Raw genomic sequence first — 22421 nt, forward strand, 5'->3', positions numbered from 1 at the left:
AGGGGAAAAGACGAAATAAGTACAGATATGAGTTTTGTCAGCAAGAATAGCAGCATCCCTAGGTTGTTTTAAATTTGAAGGGGGTGGGTGGATTAGCAACATGGGTTTAAATAGAGCAAGTTCATCCATGGGTTACTTGTACACTGTTGCCGGGAGGCATGTCAAAATAATACACGGCCGCTCAGTCTGTTGAGTCACATTTGAACCCGGAGGTGTGGTAAATCATGCTGTGGACTAATCTGGATTACAGTCACAGAACCTAACCACCATTTTAGCTCCGCTACAGACACAAGCGAACATGTTGATGACTCAATCTGCGCCTTAATAATAACATGCTTCTGTCTTTTAATCTGTGTTGGTAGTACTGGTTTCTGTTTTTTTTCTCGTGGTGTTTTAAAGGAGAAATGCCTGCCCACCTAGTCAGTGTAAAATTTAACAAACAATTAAGTCTTATCTATTCCTGAAAATGTGTCTGTGAGCCAGCCCTTCTGCTCTTCCGCCCCGCCGCTATATAACGGTGGAGCTAACTTGCATAATGACCGCACACATTTCTCCACCCTTGACTTGTCGCTAGACTGGGTGAGCATCCAGCGCCACTGTCAAGCACATACTAATTTGACTAAAAGTAAACGATTTTTAGTTTTTTGTGTTTTCCAAATTAATAATTTTACTGGTCTGAGCTGATCCCTGAAGGTTTCACATTTCATTTTGTTGCTATAATTAAAAATGAATATGGTTCTTGATCTGGGGTTAAGGTTGAGGACTGAGGAGGTGACAGATACTTGCTCATATGTTCTAAAACACCTCAGTTTGAGTTGAATATCAGTCAAAATCAATTCTTGGCAAATGCTTTCGCTCTTGCCCGTCTTGCACCAAGAATTTCACCTCTAGCGGTGCAATACGAATGCCCCCGGCCGTCCCTCCGGCCGTCCCTCCTAATCATGGCCCCAGTCCGGACCCGCGCCGCCCCGCTGCCCTACGCCGGCGACTGGCAGACCCCCCACAATTTTGGTCATGATGGTGCTATTTTTTTAGGTGATAGTTGAAGGGTACGTCTCCGTTGTTCTGCTTGATTGGTCAGTTGCGCATGGTCAACTGCAAAGAATGCCATTTTAAGCTTTTATTTTGAAGTTGGCGCAGTACCGGACCTTAATGAAGCCTCAACTATATGTTCGCCCCCTGGTGGCTGGTTGACTATGTTGCAGGCAATGCTGCAATTGAAGCACTTTTCATATGCACCAGTGCCCACATAATAGATGGAAAAATCGCGAACGATCAGGCTTATTTAATCGTGGCAGCCAAAATCGCGATCCCGATTAAAATTCGGTTACTCATGCAGCCCCAACTCATGTTGAAATCAGTAGGGTTGTGGTCTGGGGATAACTCCTCAAGTTTTGAATATGGAAAGTTTGAGGTTTATGGTGACGGAATTTACTGATTTTATCTCAGTTACCTCAGATTAAGTTCAGTATCATTCAAAATCAGGAGGATTCTTGACCAGTAGAGTGTGATGGACTTTCAGTAGGTAACATTTTGCATGCACGTACGCACCCACACACGCAGAGGCAGTCAGCATCACATTTCTTTAGAGTCTCATTTGCTGCGACATTCTGTCTGTGATGTCTTTTAGAGTTTACTTGCGGAAACCGTCCGGAACGTTCTTCAAGGCGCCGTCCTTCCTGCTGACAACTCATGGTGAGGCCTAGTGTGTGTTTTAGTTTACTTAATAGTATCAATAGTGTTGTCATATTAATTGATAACCTTAGTGGAGGCTTGCAAGAGCAGCGTCACGCGCCATTCACCGAGCACGTCCTTCGGTGTGCTAATGAGGCAGCCCCTTGCATCATTTATGGAGGGTATTATCCACACCTGCACTGTTTACCCGAAGAGCAAAGCCTCATCCATTATCCAGTGTTTACCTGTTGCCTCTAATCAATATGGATGGGGTCTTAAAGGGGCGTGGCCCTGCTTTTTATTTTTTAGGAAGGCTTTAAAGGCCTCTCAGTGTTTGAGAGGATTAAAAAACATCAGAGGAAAATGCAGATTTTCTTCTCCTAACGCTTGTCACTCGCTTACATGCAAGACAACTGTAAAATATTTTTTTGCACATAATCAGGGGATGATGCAGCATTAGGTGCACCTGCAGGATCAAGAGTTCCAGCGTTGTGAGTGAACTGGAGCCCATCTCAGCTAACATTGGGCGAGAGGCAGGGTTGACTACGGACTGGTCGCCAGTCAATTTCAGGGCATGTACAGACATACGAAGATTTACATTCACACAATTTCGAGACTTCACTGAACCCAACATGCAGGTTTTTGGAATGTGGGAACAAGCTGGGGTAGCCGGACAAAACGCACACGCATTGGGAGAACATGTGAACATCACACACAGATGTTGCAACAGTGATTCAAACCAGCTTCTCCTGACGTGTTAAACACTAGCACACCACGTTGTCCAGTTTGCAACCACTAGTCCTCAAACCTAAGGAAATTATTGTTCAGTGTAAGAAGGCAGTGTGAGAGCTTTTTGGAGGTGTTTTCTTTTTTTAATAGGGGTAGCATGTTAGGTTCATTGAAGCCTAAATGTGTGTGTGAGTGTTGTTATAGTCTGGCTACATGTGTCAAAATAACCAGTTTCTCTTTTTTGAGGATTTGTTCACAATGCCAAGCTGCTGCCTAATGCTAATACTACCTTTTTAATATTTCTATATTTCTCTTGTTGTTAATGCTTTGAGGCTTGTCGGGATACTTTGACATCTGACGTCTGATCGAGTCATAGGGAGGAATTTTAATGATTATTATGAATGTTGGAAAAATAAAATCTACTTAGAGCCTCCATTTTGTTTCTGTTCGGATCCAATTCACTGAATTAAATTGTGTGGAATCCTATACACCGCACTTCCCCAAATTACTTTTGGTTCTCACAGAAAACACAGATGGAGTCTGCTCCTCCCTTCATGCTTCTTTCTGCTGAAAAAAGGCATTTTCTGTTATCACATAAAGGCTGTCAGTGTCCCTTAGGCTTGGCCTTATTGGGTGCCGGTGGGGTGCTTTGCTTTCAAATGTAAATGTGACAAATAAGCAGCGAAGCCAAATTAAAAGCCAAGGTAGAGAAAGAGGGGAAAAGGCACTCCTCCTGGTCTTTTTTGATGTAAATTGTTCATCCCATTTCCGACAAGGTCTTTGTGCGGGACCACGGGGGGCTACGACGACATGACCCCCTTGTCCTTTAAGTTATGAACAGGGGTCATTTGTATTCGCTTTATCTAAAGGTCTTTAAAGGGGCATTTGCAAATACATATCAATTATTTGTATAGCAACGTGATATGACTCATGGTTAGTTTGACAGTTGATGCTCACTGGGTGAAATTGTCTTACTTTATACTTTGTACTAACCAAACTCATGTTCATGCATTTTCATGTCGAATCACAATTACTCTTGGATGCTGTGCTCTCTTTGCAGTCCTGCCGAGGGAGGAAAAGAATATTGAAACATGCAGCTACAGCAAACTCAATGTAAAAAACAACAACAACAACAAAAAACATTTTGAAATATTTAACATGATCCTCTTAATTTATGTAGTGGTTTCTTTTATTGCCCACATTACAAACGTCTGTCAAGTTGGGTCAAAAACAGCTGTGGAGTTTTTGCACATTTCTGTTGCAAGCTACACCAAACACAATGTAAGAAAAACAACATTTTAACAGATCTTCCCCAAAATATAGTGGTTTCTTCCCTTGTTCCACATTATAAACACAGCACAAAACGGCTGTGTAGTTTTTGCGTAATCCTGCTAGAATCAACAAGTCAAAGAAATTCGCAAAACTCCATCCATCCATCCATTTTCTGAGCCGCTTCTCCTTACTACGGTCGCGGGCGTGCTGGAGCCTAATCCTAGCTATCATCTGGCAGGAGGCGGGGTACACCCTGAACTGGTTGCCAGCCAATCGCAGGGCACAAACAAACAACCATCCGCACTCACATTCACACCTACGGGCAATTTAGAGTCTCCAATTAATGCATGTTTTTGGGATGTGGGAGGAAACCGGAGTGCCCGGAGAAAACCTACGCAGGCACGGGGAGAACATGCAAACTCCACACAGGCAGGGCCGGGGATTGAACCCCGGTCCTCAGAACTGTGAGGCTGACGCTCTAACCAGTCGTCCACCGTGCTGCCCTCGCAAAAACGTTTAATGAATTATCCCTAAAATGTAAAGGTTTCCTCTTGGTGTTGAACTCAGGTCCGCAGAAGGTGGCTTTGTAGTTTTTACAAGATTCGGATAGTGTACACAATGTACAACACAAATTTTGAATCACCAAGATGTTTCCTTCTTTGGCCCGCATTACAACCGTTACCAAGTTTGGCAAGAAACAACTTTAGTGCTTTTATCTCCAAGTCTCCCGGATCCACACCAAACTCAATGTAATATATATATTTTTAATGCAGTGGTTTGTTCCTTGGCTCACTTTTAAAGATGTCTACTTAGTTCCGCAACAAGCACCTTTTTACTTCTGGGATAATCCTGCATCCTAAAAATGCCTAAAGAAAAGATGTTTTGCTTTGATAATGCAAAGATTTGTGTTTGCACATTCACATTTAAAGAACATCTGCAATACGATGCATGCATTACTTTTCCTAAATGGAAACATATATATATATAATATTATGTATATAATATAATATATATATTATATAATATATATATATATATATATATATATATATATATATATATATATATATAGACTTTTTTTTTTTTCCCTCGAAGGTGGCCCGGTGGGTTCTGAGGACCCGGGTTCAAATACGGCCCCACCTGTGTGGAGTTTGCATGTTCTCCCCGTGCCTGTGTGGGTTTTCTCTGGGTACTCCGGTTTCCTCCCACATCCCAAAAACATGCACCGTAGGTTAATTGAAGACTTTAAATTGCCCGTAGTTGTGAGTGTGAATGGTTGTTTGTTTACATGTGCCCTGCGATTGGCTGGCAACCAGTTCAGGGTGTACCCCACCTCTTGATTGCAGTTAGCTGGGATAGGCTCCAGCACAATCCAGCACAATCGCGGCCCTAGTGAGGATAGGCGGTGTAGAATATGGATGGATGGATACATTTCTCCATGAGCGGGCTACGTCTTGGTTACCGGGGGATGACGTAACATGTAAGAAATACACGAACATGACTCAGAGGTGGTGGAACCAGGGGTGCACTGGGTGCCCCCCCCCCCCCCCCCCCACACACACACTTTTGGCCTGCCTTTAATGTGCCCCTTTGCTCCTTTTATCACATGTTTACACAACCCTTATTTATTGCAATGGGTGGTGACTATCTGAGCATATTTTGCTTATCAGTAGCATAATTACATGTAGCAACTCTTTAAAATGATGTGTATTTAATTTCTGAGCATGGTTGCCATCTTTATTGGAAGTGCCTCCAGAGCACTGTTTCCTCTCAGTACACAAGTTCTTCTGTGCCTGACAGGACTGTGCCCTTTGCATTGCGGGGGGGCATCACCATTGTAATTCAAATGACAAAAGGAGAAAAGTAGGTCCTAACTCCTTTTTAAAATCCAGATTTGATTTAAATGCACTGTGTTTTAATGTTATCAGGGCTTGGCACCCGACCTCAAGATGTTTTTATTTCCTGAAAAGCGGGCTACATGCATACTGACAATTGGGCCGAATAAAAGCATTTTTCCTGTCTTTTGCTCTAATTCAGCAAAGGTCAGATTCTCTGATTTTCCTTAAAAGATTGTCCTGGGCGATTATCTTATTGTAAGTGGTGTGTTGAGTGATTTTATCCTCCTTGATTTGTTCGGAAAACAGTCGGGGCCAACAGTCGTAAAAATTTATATTTACGATCGCAAGTCCTTATGTAAGTGGTTAACAGCGAGTTATTCACCACAAGAAAAAAAATGACGAGATGACCAGATAAGCTAACAGTCAGCCTCGCTTCTTCTCTTTCTTCTTCTCCTAGGCTACTACTCTGTATTTTCTGGCAAGCCAGATGCTTTGTGACACCATGCTACCTCTCACATGGCATTTTTATTAGTATGATAGACATTTAGTTCATTTTAGGAGAAATGTAATTGTCGGAGATATGTGTATCATGTTCTGTGTTGGTCATCTTGATTACATCACACACTACAACACCGTTGAGAAAGCACATGTTGATTTGTGGCACTGCTGACATTTAAAAAAACAAAAACAAACAAAAAAAACATTTATTAAGATGCAAACAATAATTTTCTATGCAGCCCGCTTCCACGAAAATAGTTACGGACTTACAGTCCAGCTACCTTCGTCTCCCTTTAAACTTGTCGTCAATTAATGAGAGTAATCAGTCTGCTTCGCCACTTAGCCATTTTGTTCGGCCGCTTATCCGTGCTGTCGCTAACGCTCTTTTAGGCAGCTTCACAGCAGCCTTTTGTGTGGCACGAGTTCAGATGTACCAGGAAGACATTTGAAACGGCGTCCCCACTTTGTTCTTTCATGCCAAGCTCAGTGTGGGAACGACAAACATCCCCCGTACCCACCGTGCAAGCGGGGGCCCGAGATGGCGGCAACGTTATCAGCGAGTGCCCGCGCTCTTCGGAGCGGGATAAATTTAGATGAGCGGCACAAAGCCAATGTTAGTGTTGGGCCATGTCGACATGGTCAACAAGGCTTCACAGGGTTGTTAACAGCACTGAGTGACCAGCCGAAGGAGGGCGAGACGTGTGACTGACTGTGAGGACACGAGACAAGACAGATGATTGACATTCATACACGCACACACACACAACATTCATTCATAGCTGGCGGTCTTCACATTGTCTTCTTCTGCAGGTCAGCTGAAGGTGTCAATCATCCAGGAACAGGAAGTTCTTGCTGTCAGCGGTGAGTCCTGAGGAAAAAAAGACCATGTAAATAAAATATTGAATAGCTTCACGGGCTATATACTCTCGGTGGCCACAACATTAGGTACAAACAGCTGAATACAAAAGTAAAATAAGTTTATGATTAATATTTGCATTTGTATTACCTTTTACATAGCTTTATGACAGGTACAAAATATAGTGCAGCCTCTAATGTCCAACATGAGCCGTTCTTCTGAAACAGTTTTTCCCCCTTGGAAATAATGGAACCTTCATATAACCTTAACTGCACAGGCAATATTTTAATTAACATTATTGTCATACAATTGTAAAATGAATATAAAAAAAAAATCTCATAACCACTGAGCATCAACAACAAGGGCAACAATAAAACAATAACAAGTATTGATGTGGAAAACGTGATAATGTACAAGGACAAACAAAAGTAGATCGACGGAGCGAAACGGGAGAGAGACGCTGAAAAGTAAAATAAAATGAACTGAGGAAAAATAGACAAGATATAAAAGTGCAACTAAATAAAATAATGAAGGTAGTTAACCGTATACGAAAAGCACAAGAATAAACTGCAAAAAAACAACAACATACGCAGCGACCTGGCAGGATCACGGGATCATGACATAATATGCCTCCTTTAATGACAAAGGTGTATTACATGCACACATCTACCTTGTTAGCAATCGTCAAATCAAGTGTAAAAAGAAGTTTGTTTGGTCCTGTTTGAAAATAACTAATGGCAGTGCTACCTTCTGCTATTTCTCACACTCTTTTGCCAAGCTATCTTTTTTTTCCCCGAGTATTTGGGATTTAATATTGTCTCTATGATGTCCTCAGTAAACATGTGATTTTATGAATTAAAATTGTCCACGCATTCCTGAGCCCCAGATGTTTTTCTGCCTGAAATCAGGTCATTTGAATTTCTCAAGCTTATCTACGTCACTAGTGAAGATCTCCGGTTTCCCTTTCCGCTTCCGAGCCAGTGCTGGAAACAGAACAAACACGTGGGCTCTCACAAGTGGGTCATCTACACGGAGGCAGTTAATATATGGAAATATGGACAAAGCGGATACAAAACTGGGTCAAACAGAAGTAGCTGTACGAAGGACAAGACAGCCGCACACTCGTATGACAAAACCAAGGTGTTTTTTTTTTTTTTTTTCAATTAAATTGACACTTTTACATCCAGTCCATGTTCGCGAGTCACTCTATTGAGGTCTAAATAGGCAAAAATATGGGAGCTTCAACACGCTTTGTTGAAGCTGCTGCTGCTTTTTGGAATGAGTGTCACAAATAAGCCTGAGAAAGAGCAATTCATCATTTGATGCTCACTGAACTCAATTTTCAGGACGTCTCGTTTGACAGTGGGCGTAGTTTTTAGAGGCATATTTTTGAACATTTTGGTTAAATTCCGAATTGCATGACACTAGAAGTTCGAGTTTCCACTAGGTTTTACACGATCAGGATTTTTGGGGCCGATCACCCATCAGCGAGTTGAAAAAAACGATAACCGATCACCGATCCGATCACAAGATGGAGCAATGTGTCTATTTTAATGACCTGTTCATTTACTGTATATACTTGTGTACTTAATTGCTCCAAAAATTACATTTACAATAAATAATGTATCTTTATTCCTCTATTTATGCCAGTGAGGCACAGTGACAGACAGAACAAATGATAAATGGTCTTCTATTAGATGGTAGGAGGTAAATACAATCATTAATGTATCCACTTTTTGTGACATTTTTGTTTGTTGGTGTTCTGTGAGATTTTGCAATTATAAAATATGTGCCTTGGCTCCATAAAGGTTGGAAATCACTGCTCGAGTCATATCGTGTATTCTAATCACGCACGTCAAACCAACATTACATGACAGAAATAATGGGTGCTAACTTACTGTAATTAAATTACTTTATTTTTAATTAAATTATTTCACCCACACCGAAGAGCATGATTCGACAGAACGGCGGCATGTTTACGTCCAACCGTTCGTGCTACCACTAGCTTGCTAGGCTACATAACATTTTATTGCCTGCTTGTGAGCCGTATCGCATTAAAAGTACGTGAACATACCTCAAGCGAGCCTTAAACGAACATCCTCTCCTGTCCTGAGTGACCACCGACACCCCTTTTTCCCCATTTTGTCCTTATAATACAGTCGGCGCAATCCACTTGTTGCCGTCGCCTCGGTAACGAGTGTATGCGGTCGCATTTGAGTTGCCAAGATAAAGCCCAATGATCGTAAAAAACGGGATCCGGTGGTATCGGAATACAAGATTTTATTTCAGTAGCCTGACAGTTCAATTGTGAAAGAGCAAATTTGTCTTGCAGTTTGAGCCAGGCATTACGTGTTGTCTGTTCCACGCCGCCGACATGTTTTTTTCTTTATTGGTCGTCAGATATTTCCAATACTACGTCAAAAGACATGCGCCAAGGCTAAAAATAAACCAGCTTTTGTATTCAAACATACTGTGCACGCGGCGACGCGGCGTAAATGTCTTTTGCGGAGCCGATCAATGTCGTCATTGATCGGATCGGCGCATTATGACATTAAAACGGATCAGGATAAAATGCTAAATATCGGCCGATACCGATCAGCCCGATAAAATCGGTGTAAAGTCTAGTTTCCACTCTATTAGAAACCATTTAGACTACAGAAAGAATATATTATGGTCTCCAAAGAATATATATGGTCTCCTACCAAAGCCATGCACGTTCTCGTTAGTGACTTCCCCTTTTCAAATGCCTTTAATAGCCACCTAGTGTCTCTCTACTGATGCTAGTTGTGCATCAAATGACATGTACTCAATACTTGACATGACCGACAGTATATTTCATCAAATTTATAGAGTCGACTTTAGAGATACAGTACTCTGCATGTCGCTGTTTTTCTCTACCCCAGAAGACACAACAGTAACCATATTGTTTAAAAAAAATGCTGTCAGCAGAAAATAATTACTGTATATCTTTGGATTGTCTTTGGATTGTCGCTAATAATGTAGCCGATGCATATTTCCTTTACTGAAGGCGTCACTTTCCACTCTTATCATAAAATATCTATATCCGATGCATGTATCTGTTTTTGTTGTTGTTTTTTAATGCAGATGTCGCTTTAGCACATATTACAAGACTTTAGAGAGGACAAATATTTTGTTTTCATTGCTTTTTGTAAGCTTTTTTTTTTTTATTCCATTTTTTTCCCTCAATATATAAAGATGTAATTTAAAAAAATGATTTTAATAATTTCTGTTGGCAGTTTTGGAGGCACGGGGTATTTTGCACAAACACCAGGGTTCATGTAACTCCTATGTAAAGGTATGATATGCGTCTCTGTTTTTGTTTTTGTAGCTGCTATTTCAAAACATTTCTGCATGCAAGTCATTACTAATTGTACTTTAATGGTACAACAGCTGGTCCTTTACAGTTCTGGAACACTGCAGAATGATGTGTCATCACATGTGGGGAACACGTTTTAGAATCCCGGCTCATTACCAACACCACATTGGCGTCAGAATTTGATTTAAGGGCCTAAACTGTAATTTACTTGCTTTCATGACAATTCCACTTGAGAATTGGATTTGTTTTTTTAGAATTTAATGGTGGGTCAGATCAAATGCTCTTGAGGGGACTTCATGATCCACAAGTCATTGGTTCCCCACCCCTTATTTAATCCAATTGATATATTATAAGAACGTTAATAAAACTCTGAAAACATTTACAATGTTAGTTTTGATTTGATAGCACTGTCACATTTAATTTAATTTTCTTTTTAAAAAAATCTCTGGTTATCCCAGCTTCTCCCGACATTCCCAAAACACGGATGTTAGGTGAATTGGAGACTAAATTGTCCGTAAGTATGAATGTGAGTGTGAATCATTAATTGTCTTGATGTGATCTGGAAAGGCTGGCGACCAGTTCAAGGCCTAGTCCCAGACTCTTGCACAAAGTCAACTGGGATAGGAACCACATCACCAAGGACCATAATACGGACAAGCGCTATAGAAAACTGATGGATTAATTGTATTTAATGTATGAATTTTAGGGCATTAGACATGAGATTTTTATTTTTTAATTTACATTAATTCGCCAATTTTTGTCAAGCAACCTATTTTGAATAGTGTTTGTTTTGTCAGGTGGGCATGTTTCCAGACAGCGACCCCAGAGATCGACAGAAGACGGCAACGGTCCATCAGTGTAAAAATCCTGTCTTTCTTCACACCTTTTATTTGTAAGCCCTCACACAATCTACTCTTCTAGAACTTTTGACCATGCTGACATGCTGTTTATTTGTTATTACAGTGTGATATGTGACAAGGACCTTGACAAGCGAATGCTCTTCACAGTGTGGAACTCTGACTGCGCCTCCAGGTATCTGACATAATTGCTCAGGTTACGGTAAACTAAAAAAAAAAAAAAAATCTATAAATGCATTTTTTTACTCACCGGAGCAGCAAAATGTCCTTTTTTATAATTAATGTTGCCATTTTCCTCTGTGCCTGTGACCACATGTGTTGCTTTGTGTGTTACTCTCGCCTCTCTGCCTCAACAGAATGGAACAGGGTAAACGCTGGGGATAGAGGACATACTGTATGATGGCGAAATGACTACTTTTTTTGTTTTTTACTTTTTAGGAAAAGCGCATGTATGAGACAGAATGTACACTATAGAGATTTACTTTATAGAGTGACAGGGTGCCATAAAGATAAAGACCTGTTTTGGAGCGTTTCTGGGACGCAGATTAAGAGCGATTTACTCGTCTTTGGGAAGCAATTAAGCCTTATTCACACGAAATGTCTGCTGCTATTTATTAGGAGAAGACACAAATACGATTCCTTCTAAGGCCTGTCACAGTGACCGCATTCCAAGGAAGAGGATTCATTAAAAGCAGAAGTGTGTTCTCATGAGGAGAATTTAATAGAATTTTGCACAAAATGGTCACAACGGATAACCAGGAAAATTATTTGTATCAGAATGCTTGAATTAAAACGTGCATCACCTGTCATAAGAGGGAATTTGTTTTGTTTTGTAATATAACAATAGATGAGATATAATATTTTGTCAGTATAGTCAGCCAGCGCTGCAAGGAATGCCAAGTTATCTATGTCCTTTCGCCATCAGTTCCTGTCATACTGTGCTGTTTTTTGTTTGCACATTGACAAAAGTCCTGTTTTTGTTTTAAGTCCTCATTTGATAAAACACCATTCAAGCAACAAGTTTTTTTCTCATGTTTTTTAAATTGTAGGGTAAAAGCTGCTGCTGGCTACTAGTGTGGACTGAATGGGTGGAAACCATGAGGAAATGAAACGCCAGTATTTTGAGGGTAATAGCCTGTCAGCAACATATTGCGGGAAAGAAAAAAAAGGATTATGAACTAGTAAATTTTTGAACAGTGAATGTAATTCAAAATTTTAAATTATGAACTATGAACTGAACTTTGAACTAGTTCGCATAAAAAAGGAACTTTCCCACCACTGGTCTGCTGAATTTCGTTTTTAAAAAAAAATTAAATAAATAAATAAAAATTGTTTCATAGGTTTTGTCTCACTCGACTATTAGAGAGAGAGAAAAGAAGGTTGAATAAGTGCATTTTCATTATCCAAGGACGACACGTATTGAAAAGCTACACACGAAAATATTCATCTTTGTTGTTGTCTCGTATTTGGCTGCCAATTGCATGGTCAGCCCCTCTTTTGATTTAATACAATAGCTTCGAGGGTGATGAAGTATTCCAAGGAAAAGGACAAGATTCTTTTTTTATATAATCATAATGATCTGCATGTAATATAAAAGGCTTTAAAGCAGAGCAGAACCTCGTGTTAATGAAAAGAACCCTTTTACCCAGACCACATCATACTGACCTCATTGATGTTTTTTTTAAATGCTGTTTATGTGTTTTTTGTTTGAGCAGGATGAGTGTGCTGCTTGGCTGCATGAGCTTTGGTGTGCGCTCCCTTGTACAAGCGCACAAGGTGAGTTCACCTGATACAGGTACACTAGACCGATTCAATTTACACTGTGAATGTGTGTTTGTCATTGTCTGTGTGTGTGTGAGAGAGAGAGAGAGAAAGAGAGTGCGTGCCTCCACTAGAGCGTGAATCTAACATTTTATTGCAGTGTGAATGAATGGCAGTGGCCTTAATAGTAAAAACTGGGGTTCCCAGTGTCAGAGCCAGCTGAGATAGCGTGGAGAGCGCACACACACACACACACACACACACACACGCACGCACGCACGCACGCACGCACGCACACACACAAACTCCTGTACACATATTTCAATCTCACATAGATTGTTTTTGTTTTTTTTCAAAATTTTACTAAATTCTTGCAATAAATGACCAAAATTCTTATATCAATGAATGGAAGAGAGGAGGAAATTGCAAACACAATAGAAAATGAGTTATTCTGCAAATCGTTATTGGTATATGTTCCCTGCAAATGACTGGAGACCAGTTTAGGGTGTATTCCACCTTTCGCCCGAAGTCAGCTGGGATAGGCTCCAGCACCCCATGACCCTGAACAGGATGAGGGGTATTCAGAATGGATGGATGGATCGACTTTTAAACTTGTAATATGCTTTTATTGTGCACAGAATGCTACATTTTCCATCGTGGTATGATTGTTAGGAAATGACATGAAAATATATATGATGGATAGAAATATTTTCTTTATAAACAAACAGTTGTATTGGACATCAGAAATGAACATAAGTGACATAAAAACACAAGACAAAACAACACACTACAACAACACATTGCAAGAAAAGTTGTTATCCAGGATCAGTGGAGATGATGTATACAGTACATATTTGCAAGTGTAGGTGATCATAAATATACTAAAGTTGCATTTGAAATGTATATTTGTTATTATTTTGGTATATATAACTTTCAAATGTATACAGTTGTGCCTTGAGATACGAGTGACCTGACATTTGAGTTTTTCGACATACAGCCATCGGTGGACCAACACATGTAGACAGATAATGTAACAATACTCCCATATATACTTTATCCTCTGCGAAGAATGACGAATATTACTGCAGCTTACTGAGAAGTTTTGACAGTCCCCACACCAGAAGGACCAGCACAATAGCCATCAAGTTGAAGTAACACAGGTGACACAAACTGTTTAATTCTTTACATTCTATTCAATTATGTCATTACTGTATGGTTGTATAAAGTGCAACATTATAGAGTGTTTTTTTTCTGATTAAAAACACATTACCAAAGTATTGTTGGGTCTTTATGGGAGGCTGGAACAGATTAATAACATTCTCATTCATTTCAATGGGGAAATATGATTTGGAATATGTTTTCAGGTACGAGCGTGGTCACAGAAGGAATTAAACTCATATCTCAAGGCACCACTGTCAATAAAAAAAAGTTCTTGTCTTAAGCAGCAGGAGTTGCCCTCATTAATATTTAACTGCTCTCATATGCTAATGAGGGAGCATTAACATTGACTTACAAGGTCTTGAGTTACCTTGTCCCTTATTTATGCCTTTGAGAACTTTCTCTTAGTACTTAGGTGGCCTTCTCTGATTCATTAAACATGATTCCATTTTTTAATAGTGATTTTTGTTTCATTAAAAAATACAAGTAACATGATATAATTGACATTTTCAATTTGTTTTCTGTGAGCATGTGCTATTTATTTTCAAAACATTCCCATTGCTCAAGCTGCTACCTGTATAGCTAGTTTGTACTCGAAATGTCAATCTTTTATTTTATTTTTTATTTTTTTTTTAACCAATCAGAATTAAAGTTGGCAAGCTGGTCTGAAAAAGTGACTGGTCAGAGCTAGTTAACCAAACTGTACGTTTAGCAGAAGCTAGCAGCTTCACAGAGAAAAATGTGGATTTGTGCTCAGTTAAACTCTTCTGTTGAATGCTATTAGAAAATGTTTTAGTCAGGGAGGTTATGGTAATAACAGCTTTTTAATGGACTAAGTAACTCTAAACTCTCATATATTTCCTATTCTCTCATTGATGTTTGGAGTTTTTTTTATTTTTTTTTTAACATTTCTAAGCCTTTTATCCACTTTTTTCCCCGAACCATACAAGAAATAATATCGTAGAATAGTATAAATCCCTCCCTGAATCTCTTTGCATACTGTACCATCCTCCCCTCCCCCCCTTTGCTATGTCCCACTGCCTGCAGAGATCTGTCCACTCGGTTAAGATGCTTTTAAAGTGGAGATTATTGTTACCGTCCATGGCATGGCATTATTTAGTACAATAAGACGGGCCTCGCGCTTCTTTGGATGTGTGTATATCTGTGTGTGTGTGTGTGTGTGTGTGTCAAGTGAAGTATGCTCTTGTGACAGCAATGTCCTTGTTTTTGCATGAGTGTGTTCACATCATTCACATTACAAATCAGACGCCTGTTGCCACGGCCTGTCATAGCTTTATGTAACACACACATGCATACACCATCTGGCTCACAAGGCAGAAGTGCAGAAGGCGGGTGGGGTGGTTGGAGAGGGGTCATCAGCTCCTGGTCACTGTCCTAAAGGACAGTGACGAGTGACTGTGTAGGCCCTGGAGGAATACAGTGGGTTAAATTCTATTTCTGTGTGTGTGTTTCTGTACATGTTTAATGCTTTAAATATTAGCGCTTGACACTGACACATGCATTGTCAACACTCGGTGCTCTAGGAGGTCCGAGGATGGTACTACCTGCTCGGGGAGGAAGTTGGCGTGAGGAAGCATCTTAGAGTGCCTGCGCAACACAGCTCACATGACACCGGTAAGAATTGTTCATATACTGAACTATATAGAGCAGCGCACAAAAGCCTTCTACCCCCATTAGCCCTTCACAGGCAAAATACTGTGCCATCATTTTTTATTTCAATCATTTAATTTTAAAAATTCAATGTAAACTTTGAAATCCCAGAAGGTATTATAACAAGGCATTTAAAAAAAAAAAAAAACATCTTTAGTAACATTGAAAAAAATGCAGTCCATTTGTACTAGTTATAGGTGTAACCAACATGAAAACCAGAGAGCTGTCCATCAGTGAGAAAGAAGCAATTGTGACGTTGAGAGAATGGTGGTGAGGTGTTTCAAAAGTCAGCTTCGTAGCGGGTGGAGGGGTGTGGGGCGAGGGGAGCAGTTGCATGACACATGAGGACCGTCCCATGGGAGCTGTTTTGAATTACGATAAAAGATAAAAGAATTACTTGTTTTGCTGAGTTATTGTTTTGAAATCCTCTTTTATCTCGGCCACATTCTAGGGATAAATATTTACCAAACACGTCATACTGTACAAATCCATCTGTGCTTGTATGTGTGACGGGCTTGCGGCTTCTTTGGGCGAAAGGTGTTTTGGCGAGGGATTAAACGGGGAAGAAAGCGAGGGTTTGGGGGAGTGACGAGAGAGAGAGAGCGGGTGGGGTGGGGAGCGAAGTCTTTCTGGACCGAAGCCCGCCGCCGCGTCACACTCGCCATAGAGCGACACGGAGCTTACTCCCGTGGTGCTCGTCTCCTGCTGCTGCTGTGGATCTCCCCTTCACTTTCATGTGCGTGCATGTGTGTGCGTGTGTGTGTCTGTAAGGTCCTCAGTGACGGCAGCCTACTCTAGGTGAGTACTATGTTTGTGTTACCTTCTTTACACAACAGAAGTAAAGTTGCATCCTCTTCATCACTCCCCCCATCATCCACCATTGTGCATCTTTTATTCCTTTTCATCATCCCTAGCTTACTCCCCTCTTCTTTTATTTTGCTCCCAATTGTTTTCCCCCTTTTAGAACCCCGCCCCAGATCACCACCACTCTCTGTCCCTTTATAAGGAGCTTAGTTTACCTACAGTACCTCAAACAACTGCTTGCACAATATAATGCTATCCAATACAAGAGCTGTTTCAAACAACAGTACAATACAATTAGTTTATTATTGTGAATGTTTCTAATATTTTGACTCATGTCACTTAACCTACCCAGGTATCCTCTGTTTGTTTATATGGGAGGTCCTTGGTTTACAAAGGCAAACATGGGATAAGATTACGTTGTCGCCATCCATTTTCTTTACCGCTTGTCCTCACTAGGGTCACGGACTGCTGGAGCCTATCCAAGCTATCGTCGGCCGGGAGGCGGGGTACACCCTGAACCGGTCGCCAGCCACTCGCAGGGTACATAGACACAAACAACCATTCGCACTTACATTCACACCTACGGGCGATTTAGAGTCTTCAATCAACCTACCACGCATGTTTTTGGGATGTGGGAGGAAACCGGAGTGCCCGGAGAAAACCCACACAGGGGGAGAACATGCAAACTCCACACAGACGGGGCCGGGATTTGAACCTCGGTACCCAGAACTGTGAGGCAGCATGTGGTAACACTTATTCAATAATGCAGGTAGGAGTAGAGCACTAGAAGAAGTTAATTTCAATGGAAAACAAGCACATCTGGCTTCAGATTGTGATCATCTCATGCAGTGGTAATACTTGCCCCACTACTGTCTCATCAGATTCATGTGCCAGTGTGTTCTCTCTCTCTCTCTCTCTCTCTCTCTCTCTCTCGCTCTCTCTGTCGCTCTCTAGCTATCTAGCGATCTATTTATCTATCGATCGATTGATCGATAGATAAATCGAACGATCGGTGCATACTCATGCATTTGAATGTTACCAGGCCAGCTGGCAGAATGTAGGCCATGGAACTGCAGCACAATGCACAAACACGGAAATGTTCAAATTCACATTTAGTATGATACAACTGTATGTGCGTGCGTGTGCCTTCCCTCCTGGTCCATCTGTGGGATCATGCTTCCAGTTAGTCTTCAGTCTGTTGCGTTATTGTGACAATGTTTAGAGAAACGCTAGCTGTCCACCTCCATGTTTATTACAATGATGACAGTCTAAACAGTTTATCAGCAGCGGGGAATTCCAGAGTGTGACGGGCCGGTGCAGTTCCTAGAGTGTGTGCACTCACTGGGCCACGAAATAAGAGCTCTATCATAAAATCTGCATGGACAAAGATAATGCTGTGGTTTTAGTTTGGTCTAAATATAATAACATATCAACATTGAAAGAAATAAAAACTATGCGGGCCGACTGGTTAGCACATCTGCCTCACAGTTCTGAGGACCCGGGTTCAAATCCAGCCTCGCCTGTGTGGAGTTTTCCCGTTCTCCCCGTGCCTGCGTGGGTTTTCTCCAGGTACTCCGGTTTCCTCCCACATCCCAAAAACATGCATGGTAGGTTAATTGAAGATTCTAAATTGCCCATAGGTGTGAATGTGAGTGCGAATGGTTGTTTGTTTGTGTCCTGCAATTGGCTGGCAACCAGTTCAGGGTGTACCCCCCCTCTCGCCTAAAGAAAGCTAGCATAGGCTCCAGCACACCCGCAACCCTAGTGAGGATAAGCGGTACAGAAAATGGATGAATGGATATAATCAATGTTATATATCAATATTAAAATACATAATAATATACAGTATAAATAAAAAAAGATTTAAAACACATTTTGAAATTCCAATGCGACTCAAAATGATAAAGATTGATGATGATGAGCATCGTATAATGTTATTTTGTGTGTGTGTGTGTGTGTGTGTGGGGGGGGGGGTTATCGTGACTCAAAACAACAACATTCATTCCTTGAACAAAAATGAGTGGAGCAGAAGAACAAGAAGGCTGGGAAGAGATGGACAGCACTGTACAACTTGCATGTTTAAAAGTGGGAGGCACGGTTCAGTGGTGTTTTAATTGGCGATTCCTCAGAAAATACTTTTTCATACCATTTTTGCACAAAATGTAATGAGTTCGCTCTCCCTTCTTCACAATTTTAACAATAATTATCACATTTTCACTACAAATAAACAAAAAGAGTATTTTGGGGGGTTCTTTGTCCCAGTCAAACTGTCAGTCTGTCCGCGTGGTTCCTTATCTCCCAGACGATGACAGTTAATTACACTGTTGGTCTGCAAAAAAGCCCTGCCTCCTAACTCCAATTGAGTGTGTGCCAAGAGGCGGAACCCTCAAATTTGTGTGTGAGTGAGTGGCAGCCAAACATTCCTCAAATGCAGAAAAATGACACGGCAATTGTTTTTTTAATTTATTTTTTGGAGAAGAAGAATGATGGTACATGCAAATACTAACCCTATAGATGCTATCCAGCTTATTGGTGAAGTTAACATATTAAAATCAAGCTTAAGTTTTGTACTGATGCATATAAGTAATGAAGTGTTTGTACTTCACTGCAGTGACACACGTATCAGTGGAGTGCTCCTTGTATTGTAAATAATGAATGGACGAGGTGCTCCCTTCGAACACTTTCCTTGCTGGTTTAGCATGTGGACTACTTAAGAGTACTCATCAGTGCTTGCTGCTGTGTGAGCGGATTTTTACCCCCTGTCGATGCATATATTAAAAATGTCTGTTTCACTTTTTAAAATGGACAACTGGATGTATTTATACACATGGACAAATGAAATGCTGGGCCTGGGAAAAAACAGCCTGATTATTTGTTTTAGTCGAGTACTGTTAGTGGTGGTCTTTCTGTTTCGTGTTACAATTTTGGCTTTGTTTTGTATTTGGACTTTATGTCCTTGTGGTTTTTTTCCCGCATATTTGTGTGCCCACCTGGCATTCATTAGTTTATTCCATGTTTTTATTACCATTGCTTGTCTTTCCTGTTTATTGTAGCCCACAAGCATACATCCGATCCAAAGCTGCTCATCTTTTTTATTTTTCACTTTATTTGGAACATATCGTCTCTAGCCAACAAAAAGCCACAATTATTTCTTCAATCATACCATTTATTTATTTAGTTAGTAGTTGGTTAGTTCGTTGGACAGCAACAAATATTCATATTTTGTGTTTTTACAACAGTGCTTGAGATCTCAAATTGGACCAGAAAAACCAATACATTCCTCTTCATTTTTGACAAATGTAGGACATTTTTTTCTAAATGAATGATAATGATGAATGAGGAATGAGGCTGAAACCAGCAGCACAGCGGCCCAGTAGTTAGCGCGTCTACATCACAGTTGTGGTTCAGTGTTCAAATCTTGTTTAGATTTTTCTCCCTGTGCTTGCTTGGGTTTTCTCAGAGTACTCCAGCTACCCTCCCACATTCCAAAAACATTAAAGACTCTAAATTGTCCATAGGCGGGAATGTGAATGGTTGTTTGTCTATAAGTCTTCAATTGGCTGGTGAACAGTCCAGGGTGTACACCTCCTTTTGCCCAAAGTGAGCTGGGAGAGGCTTCATACTCATGCACGATCCTGATGTCAACAAGCGCTATAGAAGAGTTGTCAAACCTTTTACACCAAGTGGATGGATGGGTTGATGCAATCTGTAATTTAGCAACAGCACCACTAGTTAAAGCAACCACAATGTAATTGCGCTGTTGTTCTTTTCTGCAATGTAACATGAGAAAATACACAATACATGGCATAGATAATGGTCGTCTCCGGGAACAGTTACATCCCCATGCGCAAACGTGTGAGTGGCCATGTTTTGTCAATCACCTTCCTCCTGGAGCCCAATGAAATACATTTCGTTAATTGACTATGGAGCAAGTTAATGACCAATTAATCGATTACATTATTTTGGGAGAATCACTATGAATGTTGCGAACTCTTGTTTCCATGGCAATATTGTAGTAAGCAAAGTAATTTTGCCGTTTTTCCGGCATTGATGTAGCTTAGCTTCCACTGCTGCTGTCATGTTGTCCTTTGAGAGTGAATCAAGATCAATTGTATTCCATACGCACCAACAATCAATTAATATCCTCCAATACAATATTGCTGCAATATCCTGTTTTTAGCCACCAAACTCATTGAATCACCACGGCACCATTTGCTCGTTTTTGCCAAGTAGTCCAGTTAAAATATAGTTAAAACTTATTTTTAATACGTATGTATGTATATATATATATATATATATATATATATATATATATATATATGTAGTTTAAAAAAAAAAAATTGCAGCATGGCAGAGGTCTGGGCTCCATTGAATGCTATTTTGATTTCTACTTTGACATGTCTCTAGTCTTGTGCCATTGACTACCCTCAGGTTCTTTCAGTCTGAGTGTTAGCATCGTTTTTTTCCCCCCACATTTCTTTCCCGAAACCCATCGTGACATGGCTGCCATGATGCTCCCCGGCTTATCGGCACTGGAAATGAAATGTGTCAGGCGTGGGCCGGCTGCATGCGGCATGCCCAAGAGTCATGGCAGTCTTTTAATGTAGCGCGGTCATGTGATAAATGAATCAGTTGCTTAGTGGGCTCTTTAGTTATTCACAAGCCAAAGCCACAAAACAGCCGGCAGAATTTAATATGTATTGTTAGGTCAGATCTCTGTCATTTTTTATATGTTATTGGTGTTTTAGCCAGTCGTGTGTAGAGAACGTAAGCATTCTAGACTTTTGTATTAGAATATGTATGTGTTCTATTTTTGTGCTGTCCCTGGTGCAACATATTTGGCCATGTGGATTTATTAAATAATACAAGTGAGTTGTTTTCTTGTATTTTGGAGGGAATTTCAATGCTGAGATAATGTATCATTCTTTTCAACTGTAACAAACTGATAGAAACAGAAGCTGTCTATGTTTCGTAATGTGTTCCTCTCAGGTCAAGCCTTCAGGTTTTAGAACAGAAGAACATTGTTTTTTTTTAAATTTAAATTTACCTGAAAAAATCCAACTAGCAAGCTCTTGCTCCTTAGAGCTTAAGTAGTAGTACAGGAAAGCGTGCATAAAATGGCTCATTCAGAAATATTAGTTGTGGTTAATTCGCAAATTCACCTACTCACAGATGTTTGGGGGAACCTAGCCTCTGTTATTCTCAGAAAAACTCCATACTTATTGTATTCAGCAGGAGTGGATAGATGGGATGGCGTCACCCATGTTTGCTGCTTTGGTGCACGATAGTTTTGCCAAATTAGGACTAAACACTATCATCATCATCAGAAATTTTTACGTGTACTTACAGGCAGTGTACATTGTGTCTCTGTGTGCTTAGTTGCAAGCTGTTTTCTGTACTGTATCTTTTAGGGTAGGCCTATAGTAATGTTCAGATATATTTTTAAGCATTGGAAATGTTATCAAATTGTTTTGGAATTATAGTTTTTATTGTATATTCATGGTTTAAACTATTTATATAGGCAATTCTAATTACTTTTAGGACGCGTGCATTATTCGGGGAATTTTGCTATTTGCGGTCAGGCTCTGAGACCCCTATCCTGCGCCATTAGCGGCGGTCCACTGTGATTTCATACAATTGCAATCCAGTCATTTGCCCATTGTCAATCAAGATTTCCATCTTTACCGAGTACACAATGCAGCCTTGTTTATACGAATGCTTCATTGACAAAATTCAAAGGCCTCCAAATCTTTACAAAGGATCAATCAACTGTTTTGGACTGGCACAGCATGGGAGGTGTCCACCCCTGTTATAGAAAGTAGGTAATTTTTGTTCGCTATGGCAATGTCCAGTGTACACTATTGTACCATCAAAAGGACTACATCAAATATTGCTACACCAGTGTTGCTGTACAGCTGCTGTTCACACTCATCAAATCAAATCAAATTAGTTGGTTGACAAAACAG

The 22421-nt window shown here is 40.4% G+C and overlaps 1 protein-coding gene across 1 annotated transcript in view; it reads left to right on the top strand.

The window, feature by feature from the left end:
* The first annotated feature begins 16307 nt into the window (after positions 1 to 16307).
* Positions 16308 to 22421, top strand: part of rgs3a (regulator of G protein signaling 3a) — a 138303-nt gene continuing 132189 nt past the window's right edge. The window contains exon 1 of the mRNA XM_061699184.1: positions 16308 to 16449. The gene's annotated coding sequence lies outside the window, so the exon portion shown is untranslated. The remainder of the gene's footprint in view (positions 16450 to 22421) is intronic.

Source organism: Phycodurus eques, chromosome 15, assembly GCF_024500275.1.
Source record: "Phycodurus eques isolate BA_2022a chromosome 15, UOR_Pequ_1.1, whole genome shotgun sequence".
In the NCBI taxonomy this organism is placed as follows: Eukaryota; Metazoa; Chordata; class Actinopteri; order Syngnathiformes; family Syngnathidae; genus Phycodurus; species Phycodurus eques.